Source organism: Hypanus sabinus, chromosome 16, assembly GCF_030144855.1.
Source record: "Hypanus sabinus isolate sHypSab1 chromosome 16, sHypSab1.hap1, whole genome shotgun sequence".
Lineage (NCBI taxonomy): Eukaryota > Metazoa > Chordata > Chondrichthyes > Myliobatiformes > Dasyatidae > Hypanus > Hypanus sabinus.
In genome coordinates this window covers 26731953-26747898 of record NC_082721.1, presented here as the reverse complement: position 1 = coordinate 26747898, position 15946 = coordinate 26731953, and the positions used below count along the sequence as shown (strand labels likewise).

General features: G+C 43.8%; 1 protein-coding gene across 1 annotated transcript in view; it reads right to left on the bottom strand.

Moving 5' to 3' along the window:
* Positions 1–14962, bottom strand: part of crlf1b (cytokine receptor-like factor 1b) — a 42633-nt gene extending 27671 nt beyond the window's left edge. Inside the window, exon 1 of the mRNA XM_059991377.1 lies at positions 14873–14962. The gene's annotated coding sequence lies outside the window, so the exon portion shown is untranslated. The remainder of the gene's footprint in view (positions 1–14872) is intronic.
* Between the last annotated feature and the right edge of the window lie 984 nt (positions 14963–15946).

Sequence of the window (15946 nt, the reverse complement as noted above, 5' to 3'; positions counted from 1 at the left end):
TTTTCCACCTTTAGCTGCTTTCTGTTGTTTTATTTAAATTTCCCAATCCTCTAACTTCTCACTACTTTTTGCTTTATTATATGCCCTCTCTTGCTTTTATGTTGGTTTTGATTTCCCTTGTTAGCTAAGTTTGCTCATCCTACCTTTAGAATACTCCTTCTTCTTTGGGAGCTATTGATCCTGTACCTTCCAAATTACTGCCATAAACCTCAGCCATTGCTGTCTGCCATCATCCCTGCTAGTGTCCCCTTCCAATCAACTGTTACCAGCTCTTCTCTCAGGCCTCTGTAATTCCCTTTACTTTAGTTCAGTCCCTTCTCTCCTCCAGCCCCCTGTCTCTCTTCCAGAAACTGTCTCCCTTCCAGACCCCCTCTCTTCTCCCTCATCCCTCTCTCCTCTAGCTCCCCTCTGTCCTCCAGCCCCTTCTTTCCCAGACCCCATCTCCATCCCACTGCCCTATCCCTAATACTAACACCACCCCTCAACAAAAACACCCCCATCAACCCTGGGAAATGCCCCCATAACCACTGAACATCCAAGCACCCATCCCCTGACCGAAAGCAACACCATACTGACTCCCAAGCCCCTCCACTCCCACACATACACAATTCTAGACAAGCTCCCAGCCCTGAGCACCTGGCCCAGTTCACTCTCAGCCGGCACACGTAAGTATATGACGATACCTAGAACACCCTCCCACTCCAAATAAGATAAAGAATTAATAGAGATGGATTCCAAGAAAGGCGAGTGGAGCGGAAATGGAGTGGTGTCAGAGCAACAACCTTGCATTCAGTGTCGGTAAGACCAAGGAATTGATTGTGGACTTCAGGAGGGGGAAGTTGAGGAAACACACACCAGTCCTCATCAAGGGGTCAGAAGAGGAAGGGGTGAGCAGTTGCAAATTCCTGGCTGTCACCCTCTCTGAGGATCTATCCTAGGCCTAACATATTGATCCAATTACAAAGAAGGCATGGCAGCGGCTATATTTCATTAGGAGTTTCAGGGGAATTAGTAAGATACTGGCAAATTTCTACAGACACACCATGAAAGCATTCTAACTGGTTGCATCACTGTCTGCTATGGAGGGGCCATTGCACAGGGTCAGAAAAAGCTGCAGAAAGTTGTAAACTCAGCCAATGACAGCACTAGCCTCCCCAACATGCAGGACTCCTTCATAAGGCAATGCCTCAAGGAGGCTACATCCAACATTAAGGACCTCGTCACTCAGGTCATGCTCTCTTCTCATTGCTACTATCAAGGAGGAGTACAGGGGCCTGAAGACACACACTCAACAATTCAGGAACAGCTTCTTCCCCTCCACCATCAGATTTCTGAATGGTCAATAAACCCTGAACACTTCCTCAATATTTTGTTTCCTCTCTATGCACTGCCGTTTAATCTAATTTTCTCTGTTTTATATATGCACATACTAATTATAATAATTTATAGATTTTATTATTATACATTACAATGTACTGCTGTAGCAAAACAACAAATTTCACGACATATGCCAGTGATACTAAATCTAGTTCTGATTCTGATTAATGAAGGTGTGGGGCATTCCAAGGTGGCAGGGTCCAGTGACACTGAATCTCCAGGAAAAAGACTGACAACACTAGAGGAACTATTTTCCCTCTTCCTGCATAATGACATCCTAACCCATTGGGGGTGAACATCAAGTTTGGCCAGTGGATGAATGCAGGATAATTTAAACCCTCATCCATGGCAAAACTGAAAGGTTGAATATTTTCTGAATAGTAAAAGGAGTGGAAAGAGTTAATGTCCAAAGTGAACATATTATGTTCTTGCATGCAAGTTGCTGATAAACCAACATGAAGATGCAACAGGCAACTGAAAACAAATGCTGGTCTTTATTGAAGAGGATTTGAGAAACAGAATAAGGATGAACTACTACAATTGTACGGCACCTTGGTGAGACCACACCTGAGTACTGCGTACAATTTTGGTCCTGTAACCTGAAAAAAAAAGACATTGTTACTTTAGAGAGAAGATTCATCAGATTTGTTCCTGGTATGTCAGCAACACGCGCAAAATGCTGGAGGAACTCAGCAGGCCAGGCAGTATCAATGGAAAAGAGCACAGTCGACGTTTCGGGCCGAGAGCCTTCAGCAGGACTGGAGGAAAAAAAAGATGAGGAATAGAGTTAAAAGGTGAAGGGAGGGGTGAAATAATGAGCTGGGGAGTTGATTGGTGAAAGAGATACAGGGCTGGAGAAATGGGGAATCTGATAGGAGAGGACAGAAGGCCATGGGAGAAAGAAAAGTGGGGGAGCAACAGAAGGAAGCAATGGGTGGGCAAGGAAATAAGGTGAGAGAGGGAAAAGGGGATGGGGAACAATGAATGGGGGGTGCCATTACTGGAAATTCAAGAAGTCAATGTTCATGTATGTAATTTCTGTTATATCAGGAGAAACTGAGCAGGTTAGGCATCTGTTCTACAGAGTTTAGCGGAGTAACAGATGACTTACTTGAAAAATATAAAAGTCCTAAAAAATTTGATAGGATGGGTCAGACAGGTTGTGGGTCTAAAACAAGGAGTCACAGTCCCAAAGTGAGGGTAGGCCATTTAATATTAAGATGAGGTGTATTTTCTTATCTCAGAGGGGAGTGAATCTTTGGAATTCAGAGGGATGTGAAGGCTCAGTCACTGAGTTTATTAAAATCCATAGTTTTTTAAAAATATTTAATAAATAAACATTTGGATAGATAGGGCAGAAAATGGTGTTGAAGCTGAATGTCAGAGCAGGCTGAAGGAAGAAAGCGGCCTACTTTTGCTCCCCTTTCTCTTGACGCATTGAAATGACACAGGTGCAAGAAGCTAAAAGGCCATTGGAATGATGGTCTTTGTGTTTAGAGGGCTGGAGTGCCATGAAATGGAAAATGTAGAAAACCACGATTAGACCACGCCTGGAGCTTCGTGAGCAATTCTGGTCACCACATCTGAGGAAGGAAAAAATTATCCTTGGTGGGAGCACAACATAAATTTACCGAAATTATACTTGGACACAAACTGTTGCTTGAGGAGCTTACAGAAACTGAATTGTTTTCCACGGAATTTTTAAAGTCGAGGCGTAATTAGACTTGGGTTTACAAAAATGTAAAATTAAAGAAAAGAGAAATAATCTCTACTATTTGGGAAATCTGGGATCAGTGAGCAAGTCCAAAAATTAGAACCAGGTTTCCAAGAATGAACCTTGGAAACACATCAAAGACCAAAGCTCAGAAATATCTTTCTAAACAGTTATTGATGCCAAATCCACCATTAATTATATGCCTGAAGTTGATTGTTACTTTTAAACAAAAGAATGAAAGGATTTGGAGGAAAGATTGTGGCTAGGTTAGAAGACTAGATATTAAGAGGCCTAGACTAACAGGTAGCCAATCTCAAAAACCATCATAGCCATTGCAAAATTTGAATTCCATTAATAAAGTTCAAATTAAGTTTATTATTAAAGTACATTTGTCACTACATATAGCCCTGAGATTCACACAGCCTTGTGTGCATAATCTGGCATTTCAAAACAAATGCTAGCCATGAGCAATAATGAGCACAGCACTACTGGAATCTTGTCCGTCATTTCCAGACAGGCTTTTTAATGACTCCAGCCACTCATGGGCAATAAATGCAGGCCTTTAACAATGAAGCAGAGATCCTAATAAATAAAATAAATGGAGTAATGTTGCGGATGAAAAGAAGAACTGCCTCAAAAGGCAGAATATCCTCCTCTCCTCTGTTAGTCATAACTGCCAGCTTCTTGCTCTCTTTGCTTTCTCAGTTTAATCAGTGGCACTTACCTCATGACCCCTCATAACTTCCTTCCTCTCAATTTTTTCGAAAGTCTTGAAAAATGTAATTTAATCCTATTTCATACTTCCTGATTCCAGGAGGTTTACTGTATTCTTGTATAACACCCTGTGAAAGGTTTCACTGCTAATGTCATGGTCTTTCTGTAGAAGCAGTGTTTGGAAGATGGTTAGAGATAACGGGTGCTTTGGAACGTGAACCGGCCAATAACGGGAGTTTGTTATTGTCCTGTGTGCCTGACACCGGGGTGATCTGGGTCTTTTGTTTGATGGGAGATGAAGGGGGAAGACGCCAGAGAGAGGAGGTCGTAGGACTCGACTGGAGCGGAGCCATGATCCGACGAAGGCCGGGGAGATTTAAGGAGGATCGGTGAAGGGGAAACCGTGAGCTCGTTAGATTGTTTCATTTCTTTTTTTTTGCTTTTTCTTTACTAACCCTTTAGACAAAATTAAGAATTATAAAGCTAAATCATTTAATTGTTTATGGTGTACTGTCTGTTAAATTGTGGTGCTGATTTGTAACAGGGTATCCACTCACGCAGCATCCACACAGACAGGTTTTGGGTAGCTTGGTGGGAGCCAGAGATTGCTTTCCCTAGACTTACACAGCCCACCGAACCCGAGTATTACACTTGTATCATGGTTGTGTAAAGATTTTAACTTTCATTAATCAACGATCTACAGATTCTGTATCAGAATCCCTTCTGACATACATTTTTTGTAGGTGGAGTACAGGTGTCCCCGCTTTATGAACGTTCGCTTTACACCGCTTCGCTTTTACAGAAGACCTACATAACCTGTTTTCACATTACAAAGAGGATTTTCGCTTTTACAAAAATTGTTCCCATATAAGTTAATGGTTCTTCGCTTTACGCCATTTCGGCTTAAGAAAGGTTTCAGAGGAATGCTCTACCTTTGTAAAGGGGGGGGGGCACCAGTATAATTCTTGTCCCTTGGCTGGCACAGCCAGACAAACTACAGTCTGAAACATCGTCACATTCCAGGATGTTTCAAGCTGTGGTTTGGCTGACTGCAACAGCTACAATCTACGCAAGAGAAACGTGGGTTTGGTCAGAAATAATGTTGCCCTCAGAGTAATCCACTTTCTGTTCATTTGGAGCAAAGCGTTCCAAGTCTCTACAAGCCTCTGCATGTAGGCGTGTTAGGAAACAATTCTGAAGGTTAATCTTTTATATATAGATTGTATCCCATAGTTCCAGGTTGAGTTTCTCTTCATCTATTCCAACACCCATTGTGATCTCTTCAATTGAATAATTACAAAGAAAGAAATGCAAAAATAAGAAATGTCAAATAAAACCAACTAATGCTAGAGATGTTGTAAATTATGATTAGGATTATAGAGAAACATAGCATGAAATCAGGCCCTTTGGACCATCTGATTCATGCTGACCACATCGTCCCAGATAGTCCAAATAGCCTGTGTTAAACCCATAGTCCTTCGAGCTCCTTCCCCATATGTTCTCATCCAGATGCCTTTTAAATGTTGCATTTGTACCTTTTGGCCACTTCCTCAAGCACTCATTGCAGGTGCTCACTAACCTCTGTGTAAAGAAATTTCTTTTAAAACTTTTCCTCTCCCCTTATCTCGGATCTGCACCCTCTAGCTTTTGATGTCCCATCCCTGGGGAAAAAATTATGACCATCCGCCTTAACCAGGGGAGAGTTGATGTTTCTGCTACAGTTTGTGTGTGGGAGAGGAGAAGGGGGGTATTGGGGTTCTAAAGTTTTTGTCATTCATTCTTTGTTTTTTTCCTTTGCTCTGTTTCATTGATGTCTGTGAAGAATAAGAATTTCAGGTAGTCTACTGTATATGTTCTCTAATATTAAATTGAACCATTGAAACATTGAATCCCCCCCCCCCCATGATTTCACAAATTCCTATGTGGTCACCCCTCCTTCTCTTGTGCTCCAGGGAGTAAAGGTCCAGCCTGTTATAGTTCCTATAACTCGGGAACTATAGTTCAGAGAGCATGCTCATGAATCTCTCCTGCATCCTCTCCAGATTGACAATGTCTTTTCTATAACAGGGTGACTGAAACTGTACACAGTACTCCAAGTGCAGCCTCACCGTGTAACTCATTTTCAAGGTCTCTACAACTCATGTTCTCAGGATAATTTATTTACTTTTTTTTTACTTGTTGACTTTGCCTTCTTTTGCTTATTTGCTGTTTGTCATTCTCAGCCTTTGTGTATTTTTTCATCGAGCCTGTTGTCATTCTTTGTTTTACTGTGAATGCCTGTAAAAAATTAATCTCAAGGTAGTATATGGTGTACTTGGAGAATAAATTTACTTTGAACTTTGAATTATGTGCCTGTGGCATAACTCCTAAACTCAGTGACCTGACTGATGAAGGCCAGCCAGCATTTAAACACTTTCCACAACACTCTGTCTTCTAGTGTGGCTGTTTTCAGTGAGCTGTGTATTTTTTTTTAACAAAATATACTTTATTCACAATAAATTATTTACAATAAACTATTCAATAACTCTGGCTACTTTACAGATATTACCATTACATTCTGTACAGTTCAACAATTTCAGCCACTCATGTGGTGCTCTACCAATTCACATTGTATAACCATTGTTGTGGGGTATACTCCCCACCACCTGACCCCTCCCACTCCCGCAGGAGAAGAACCCTAGACTGTGGTTCTTTCCCACCAGGACCTTGCAGTGGCTGCACCAAGTTTGAGTGCGTCCCTCAGTACGTACTCCTGCAGCCAAGAATGTGCCAGCCGGCAGCATTCTCCCATGGATATCTCCGTGTGCTGGTAGACCATCAATTTTCAGGCCGACCAAAGAGCATCTTTCACCGAGTTGATGATCTGCCAGCAGCACCGGATGTTGGTCTCTGTGTGTGTCCCTGGAAACAGAGTCCTCTGTTACGCAGCTGCTGGGGATGAATCTTGACACTGTCCCTTCCATCCACCTCCACCTTCTCCGCAAACCTAGAGTGTGCAAAGAGTTGGGTTACTGACTCCTCCTCTCTGCAGTCCTCCTGTGGGCAGAGGGGTGTGGAGACGACATCCCGGGCGTACAGGAGGGATCTAACTGGGAGGCCCCTCTCACCGCCAGCCAGGCAAGGTCTTGGTGCCTGTTGGTGAGGTCTGGCGATGAGGAATTTTGCCAGATGACCTGGACAGTCTGCTCAGGGAACCGCCCCACTGTGTCCATCTCATCCTTCTCCTGCAGTGTCTGCAGGACATTCCGTGCCAACCACTGCCTGATAGCCCTGTGGTCAAAGGCGTTGTCCTGGAAGAACTTTCTCCATGAAGGGCAGTTAGTGCAGCAACAACTAGCTGGCTGGGTTGTTGTGGGGGAAAGGGGCCAGACCCATTCTTCGTAGCCAGGGCAACGGGTAGAACCTGGGCACGTAGTGGTACTTGGTGCCCACATACCTGGGATCCACACACAGCCTGATGTAGCCACACACGAAGCTGACCATCAGGGTGAGGGCAACATTGGGAATGCTTTTGCCCCCATAGTCCACAGACTTGTGCATGGTGGCCCGTCTGACCCACTCCATCTTGGATCCCCAGACGAATCTGAAGACGGCTCGGGTGATTTCCGAGCTGAAGGAGCGGGGGACGGAACACACTTGCGCCAAGTACAGCAGCCCTGAGAGCACCTCACACCTGATGACCAGGTTCTGCCCATTATCGATAAGGAGTGCCCTCCCCCAGACCCAGTTTCTGTCTTACCTTGGCAGCTAATTACTCCAGCCAATTCTTATTGCACGCCTCGCACGCCCCCACCCCCCGAACAAGATCCCCAGCACCTTGTGTAATCTGGCTATACATCCAGTTCCTCTATTCCACAACTCTCGTCCATGCCCAGCTATTCACTATATAAATCCTAGCCTGGTTTGACAGTCCAGAACGCATCACCTCACACTTATCTAAGTTGAAATCCATTTTCCTCTTGTCAGCCCATCTCCCTGAGTGTTCAAGATCTCTTTGCAATTCATTGTCATCTGCTTCACTATCAATAAGACTCTGTCCCAATGTGGTACCATCAGCAAACTTGCTAACCGTGCCATGTACATCTGTAACCAAATCATTTCATGAACAATGAATAACAGAGATCCCAGCACTGACCACTAGGGCACCTCTGCTTGTCATGGCCTCCAGTCTGTGATGAATGGTGTTGCAGGTACAGTGTCCCTCCTGTAATGCTCTGTTGGTGATACTGTAGTGGCCGGGTAATGGCGTCCTTATTATGGTGTTCTAAATCCTATGGCAGTAATATAAACAACACACACAAAATGTTGGTGGAACACAGCAGCCAGGTAGCATCTATAGGAAGAAGTACAGTTGACATTTCGGGCCGAGACCCTTCGTCAGGACTAACTGAAAGGAGAGATAGTAAGAGATTTGAAAGTGGGTGGGGAAGGGGGAGATCTGAAATGATAGGAGAAGACAGGAGGGGGAGGGAAGAAGCTAAGAGCTGGAAAGTTGATTGGCAAAAGGGATACACAGTTGGCACTTACCCTTGCAAGCTGAACAAGTGCTACACCTGCCCTTACACTTCCTCCCTCACCACCATTCAGGGTCCCAGACAGTCCTTCCAGGTGAGGCGACACTTCACCTGTGAGTCGGCTGGTGTGATATTCTGCATCCGGTGCTCCCAGTGCAGCCTTCTTTATATTGATGAGACCCGACGCAGACTGAGAGACTGTTTTGCTGAACATCTATTCTCTATCCACCAGGGAAAGCAGGATCTCCCAGTGGCCACACATTTTAATTCCACGTCCCATTCCCATTCTGATATGTCTATCCATGGCCTCCTCTACTGTCAAGATGAAGCCACACTCAGGTTGGAGGAACAACACCTTATATTCCATCTAGGTAGCCTCCAACATGATGGCATTAACACTGATTTCTCTAACTTCCATTAATGTCCCTCCCCTCCTTCTTACCCCATCCCTTATGTATATATGTATGTATTTACTTATTTCCCCCCCTTTTTTTTCTTTTCTCTCTCTGTCCCTCTCTCAATCACTCCTTGCCTGCTCTCCATCTCCCTCTGATGCTCCCATCCCCCTTTCTCCCTAGGCCTCCGGTACCATAATCCTCTCCCTCTCCAGCTGTGTATCCCTTTTGCTAATCAACTTTCTAGCTCTTTGCTTCATCCCTCCCCCTTCTGTCTTCTCCTTTCATTTTGGATCTCCCCCTCCCCCTCCCACTTTCAAATCGCTTACTATCTCTTCTTTCAGTTAGTCCTGACGAAGGGTCTCAGCCTGAAACATCGACTGTACTTCTTCCTATAGATGCTGCCTGACCTGCTGCATTCCACCAACATTTTGTGTGTGCTTGAATTTCCAGCATCTGCAGATTTCCTCATGTTTGCAATAATATAAATGCAGTATCAATGCCTTAGCAGTATTAATGTTCTAGTATTAATGCTCCAGTAATATTGCCACAATAATAGAGCTGAAATAACACTGTCCTCACTATTTCAGTGATAAAATAGAAATAAAATAAAATGCACAATGTTAATGTTAGTGTGGTACAATCCCAATTATAAGGCTTCTGTGTGAATGCTCCTGAATTAAATGCCCACATTAATGTATCAAACTGTGCCTCAGTGTTCAAGAATCGCTAACATCCACTAAGTGTTAATCCTCTAGTAACAATATGCTAGTGTAGCTTTGGTAAGAATTTCCAAGTATTGACACTCCTATTATGCCTCTGAACTAATGCTGAAATAGCACTTCCCAAAATTAGTCCTGCAGTGATACAGACATAATGTTAAAACTCCAATGACCATCCCATCTTTAATGTTCTGTATCAGCACCTGAGTAACAATGTTCTAGTTCAACTGGTGATCCAGTTTAAATTTCCCAGTATTAAAACATTAGTATTAATGTCCTAAATGAATATTGTTGTATCAATGAGATCATATTAATACCTAAGTGGTGATCTGCAGAGGCACAGTCATGCTGATGTAAAGAAAGTAGCTGATAACGTAGTCGTAGCACAGCCTATGTGGCCAGACAACAGCCCATCTGTAACAACAACAATCTGTATTCCTCAACAAGTTGTCTCTCCAGCCAAGTTGTTGCAGGACAGTCACAATAGTGGCATCAATCATTCCATCGTTACCAAAGTGTTGAAAGTATTAACAGTGCTCCCAAGTTACTGTGAGCTGCTTGCTGATCTCTAGTTTTGATTTTGCCAGGGTAACGCAGCTTCGGACCTAAGACCATAAGATATAGGAGCAGAATTAGGCTATTTGGTCCATCGAGTCCGCCCCGCCATTTCATCATGGCTGATCAAATATTCCTCACAGTCCCAATCTCCTCTCTTCTCCCCGTATCCCTTCATACCCTGACCAATCAAGAATCTATCAACCTCTGCCTTAAATATGCATAAAAACTTGCCCTCCACAGTTGCCTGTGGCAAAGAATTCCATAGATTCACCACTCTCTGGTTAAAGAAATTCCACCTCATCTCCAATCTAAAAGGTCACCCCTCTATTCTGAGGCTGTGTCCTCTGGTCATCAAACGTTCTTCATATGACAAGCCATTCAATCCTGAAATCATTTTTGTGAACCTCCTTTGAACCCTCTCCAATTTCAGCACATCCTTTCTAAGATAGGGGGTGCAAAACTGCTCACAATACTCTGTGAGGCTTCACCAGTGCTTTATAAAGTCTCAACATTACATCCTTGCTTTTATATTCTCGTCCTCTTGAAATGAATACTAACATTGCATTTTCCTTCTTCACCACGTACTCAGCCTGCAAATTAACCTTCCGGGAATCCTGTATTCGGACTCTAACCTGATGACAGGAACATCAATTTCTCAAACCTCTGGTAATGGCCCCCCTCTCCTTCCCCATTCCCCATCCTCTTTCCCTCTCTAACTTTATCTCCTTGCCTCCCTCTGGTGCTCCTTCCCCCTTTTCTTTCTTCCATGGCCTTCAGTCCTCTCCTATTAGATTCCCCCTTCTCCAGCCCTGTGTCTCTTTCACCAATCAACTTCCCAGCTCTTTACTTCATCCCTCCCCCCACCTCCCAGTTTCACCTATCACCCGGTGTTTCTCCCTCCCCTCCCTCCACCTTTTAACTCTACTGCTCAGCTTTTCTTCTCCAGTCCTGCTGAAAGATCTCGGCCCAAAACGTCGACTCTACTCTTTTTCATAGATGCTGCCTGGTCTGCTGAGTCCCTCCAGCATTTTGTGTCTGTTGCTTGGATTTCCAGCATCTGCAGATTTTCTCTTGTTTGTGTAAGGATTCCCAAGTCCCTTTGCACCTCAATATTTTGTATTTTCTCTCTTTTTATAAAATAGTTAATTCTTTCATTTCTTCTACCAAAGTGCAAGCCCATACACTGTATTCCTCCTGCCATTTCTTTGCCCATCCTCCTAATCTAAGTCCTTCTGTAGCCTCTCTACTTCCTCAAAACTGCCTTTCCTTCCAACTAACTTCATATCATCTGAAAACTTTGCAACAAAGCCATCAATTCCATCATCCAAATCATTGACATATAATTTAAGAAGAATCGGTCCCAAAACAGACCGCTGTGGAACATCACTATTCACAGGCAGCTAGCTAGAAAAGGCTCCCTTTATTCCTACTCTTTGCCTCCAGCCAATCAGCCACGGCTTTATCCATGCTAGAATCTTTCCTGTAATACCGTGGGCTTGTAGCTTGTTAAGCAGCCTCTTGTGTGGCACCTTGTCAAAGGCCTTCTGAAAATCCAAGTACACATCAACCAATTCTCCCTTGTCTATTCTGCTTGTTATTTCTTCAAAAATTTCCAAGGAGATTTGTCAGGCAAGATTTTCCCTTGAGGAAACCATGCTGACTGCAGTCTGTTTTATCATGGGCCTCCAAGTACCCTGACACTTCATCCTTGATAATTGACTCCAACATCTTCCCAGCCTCTGAGGTCAGACTAATTGCCCTATAATTTCCTTTCTTCTGCCTCTCTCCCTTCTTGAAGAGTGGAGTGACATTTGCAATTTTCCAGTCTCCCGGAACCATTCCAGAATCTAATGATTCTTGAAAGATCATCACTAATGCCTCCATAATCTCTTCAGCCACCTCTTTCAGAACCCCGGGGTGTGTGCCATCTGGTCCAGGTGACTTATCTACCTTCAGACCTTTCAGTTTCCCAAAAGACTTCTCTCAAATTATGGTAAATTCGAACACTTCATGACCCCTGACACTTGGAACTTCCACCATACTGCTAGTGTTTTCTACTGTCAAGTCTGATACAAAATTCATCCGCCATTTTGTTGTCCCCCATTACTACCTCTCCAGCATCATTTTCCAGCTGTCTGATATACACTCTCGCCTCTCTTTTACACTTTGTGTATCTGTAGAAACTTATGATATCCTCTTTAATATTATTGGCTAGCTTACGTTCATATTCCATCTTTACTTTTTTAGTTGCCTTCTGTTAGTTTTTAAAAGTTTCCCAATCCCTTAACTTCCCACTAATTTTTGCTCTATTACAGTATATGCCCTCTCTGTGGCTTTTATATTAACTTTGGATAACCAAGGACGAACAGGTGCATGTGAGGTGAGAACAATTATACGTGACACTAGGACAACATTTGACTGAATGTGGCATTAAGAAACTCTGATGAAATGAAGTAAATGGGAAAATACTCCAACATTCCAACATTTATAGTGATAGATCACACAAAGGAAGAAAGTTACTAATGATCAATCCCACACCCCCCCCCCCATCCCCAGTAGGAGCTTCTCAGCTGCTTCCTTCCATCATAAAGCTAGAATTCCGCACAATGTTCAGTTCCACCACCAACAGCTCAGCAGATGAGTCATGTGGAAAAACGTTGACAACATTCAGGACCAGGCTGATCTATGATGTTTCGTTAGTGCCACTAAAATGCTGAGCAATGCACATTTCCCACAAGAGAGACTCTAAACACTTGCCCAAAATACTCAATGGCATTGCCATCGTTAAGTCCTGCAATGTTAACCTCTTAAACTTTGCCAATGACTAGAAAGTCAACTCCAAGGATGAGGTGTCAAGGTACTTGGAGGCACTTGATAAAATAGGTCATAGTCAGCATGGTTTCCTTAAGGGGAAACTTTGCCTGACAAATCTGTTGGAATTCTTTGAAGAAAGATCAAGCAGGGTAGACAAAGGAGAATCTGCTGATGTTGTGTACTTGGATTTTCAGAAGGCCTTTTACAAGGTGCTACACATGAGGCTGCTTAACAAGCTATGAGCTCGTGGTATTACAGGAAAGATCCTAGCATGGTAAGTCAACTCCTCCAAGAGGACCACAACCTTACCATGGTTTGGAGGTTTGCGTGCCTCAAAGACCTGGAGAACTATGTTGGCTGGAGTCAGGGCTTTACGCGTTGGCTCCTGGCGGGGTCACCCATGCTAAACAGATGAAAGGGTCATGGTCACTGGTCCTCCAGATTCGGGGGTTCAGCTCAGGGCTAACTGGACTAACTGGTAAAAACAAAATTGTTATGGAAACAGCAATGAAGAATCCTTCTACATCTGAGTGCAACGGTATTCCTGAGTCTCCACCTGGAACTTGTGTGACTGACAGTAGTGAAAACCAAGAGGAGGCTTCTGACATGATGAAGGAAGGCCTGAACACCACCAGAGTTGGAGGATTATCTTTGCTGCCTTAAAGCCCAGTGGGGTAACAGGCAGCAAGTAAGTAAGAAAATCAATTGAACCAGCTACATACATACAGTAACTCAAGAGCAGTCTGATACTGGGTAAAGTGTATCAAGTGCCTCATCTGATACCTTAAAACTGTTCAACTATCAACGAAAATAAGATCGAATGCCCTCTGCATGTCTAGATGAATAGAACTCCATCTGTCACCTAAGACAAAACAGCCACACATGATTGATACCCCATCCATCAGTATTAAGCGAGGCAAGTGGGTAGGAGTCTGTGCCAGGAAAAAAGAAAGCCCTAGCCGGCCGGCCCTCCCGTCCATTCTGCCCTCCAGTGTCGGCTTGCTGAGGGAATCGGGCCTGCAGTCCTCGGAGCCACCTGATGCCGGTGGCCGGAGGCGGGAATGTCGTAAGCGGTGTGTGAGGAAGTGGAAGCGAGGCAAGTGGGCAGGATTCCGTGCCAGGAAAAAAGCAAGCCGTAGCCGGCCGGCTCTCCCATCCATTCTGCTCTCCAATGGACATTAAATTGGACAACATCTATGGCAACAAAATACTTGGCGGGAGTACAGAAACGGACAGAATCCCGGACGCCGCCATTCAGCTGTTTATTTATGTAACAGATTTTCTCCCAAGCCATTGGACTACCAACCTACTGCCCTCTGCTGTGCCTATTGTCTTGTTTATTATTTATTGTAATGCCTGCACTGTTCTGTGTGCTTTATGCAGTCCTGGGTAGTTCTGTAGTCTAATGTAGTTTTTGTGTTGGTTTATGTAGTTCGGTGTAGATTTTGTATTGTTTCATGAGGCACCATGGTCCTGAAAAACGTTGTCTCATTTTTACTGTGTACTGTACCGGCAGTTATGGTCGAAATGACAATAAAAAGCCACTTCACTTGACTAATGTAGATGGGTGTAGTGTGTAATGTCTAAAATACCTCAGTTACCCACCTGTGCAAACAGTGACAGCATCTCCTAAATCCCAGAACACTGCCACCTTGAAGGACCAGGCCAGTACCCTGGACATTCTCTCTTCTTCTCCCTTCCTCTGGGCAGTAAGACAGCTTCTATCCAGTGTTATAAGACTTTTGAATGGTACCCAAGTACAATAAGATGGACTTTTAGCTTTACAATCTACCTTGCAGCGCTTTGTCTGCCTGCTCTATAACATTTTATTTTGCTTTTGGTTATCGTTTCGCTTCAACACACTGTAAAAATGAAATGATCTGTATGGATAGCATGCAAAAAAGGTTTTTCACTGTACATCAGTACATGTGGCAAGAATAGACCAATTTACCAATTTAGGCGATGCATGGGAATTTGTAGATACTGTACATTTCAAATCGTTCATCATGATGGGGTCTAATTCCTGGAACTCCCTGCCCGACAGCACACAGGCCATACCCTTACCTGAAGGGCTTCAGTGGTTCAACCAGGTGGAGCATCGCCATCACCTTCTGAAGGACAGTAAATGCTGGCCTTGCCAGTGACACCCAGATCCTGAAAAATTAATAAATCAAAGATTAATGTCCTGTTATTCAGTATCATTTCTGGTACCTCAGTATAAACCATAGAACCATAGAACACTACAGCACAGTACAGGCCCTTCAGCCCTCCATGTTGTGCCGACCCATATAATCCTTAAAAAAAGTACTAAACCCACACTACCCCATAACCCTCCATTTTTCTTTCATCCATGTGCCTGTCCAAGAGGCTCTTAAATACCCCTAATGTTTTAGCCTTCACCACCAGCCCTGGCAAGTCATTCCAGGCACTCACAACCCTCTGTGTAAAAAATTTACCCCTGATGTCTCCCCTAAACTTCCCTCCCTTAATTTTGTACATATGCCCTCTGGTGTTTGCTATTGGTGCCCTGGGAAACAGGTACTGACTATCCACCCTATCTATGCCTCTCATAATCTTGTAGACCTCTTCCAAGCTCCAAAGAGAAAAGTCCCAGCTCTGCTAACCTTGCTTCATATGAGTTGTTCTCCAAACCAGGCAACATCCTGGCAAATCTGCTCTGCACCCTGTCCATAGCTTCCACATCCTTCCTATAATGAGGTGATCAGAATTGAACACAATACTCTAAGTGCGGTCTCACCAGAGATTTGTAGAGTTGCAACATGACCTCTCTACTATTAAACTCAATCCCCCTGTTAATGAAGCCTAGCATCCCATAGATCTTCTTAACTACCCTATCAACCTGTGCAGCAACCTTGAGGGATGTATGGATTTGAACCCCAAGGTCCCTTAGTTCATCCACACTCTTAAGTAACTGACCATTAATCCTGTACTCAGTCTTCTGGTTTGTCCTTCCAAAATGCATCACCTCACACTTAACTGAATTGAACTCCATCTTCCATTTTTCTGCCCAACTCTGCAGCCTGTCTATATCCTCTTGTAACCTTAGACAACCTACAGCTCCATCCACAACTCCTCTAATCTTCATGTCACCTGCAAACTTACTTACCTATCCTTCCG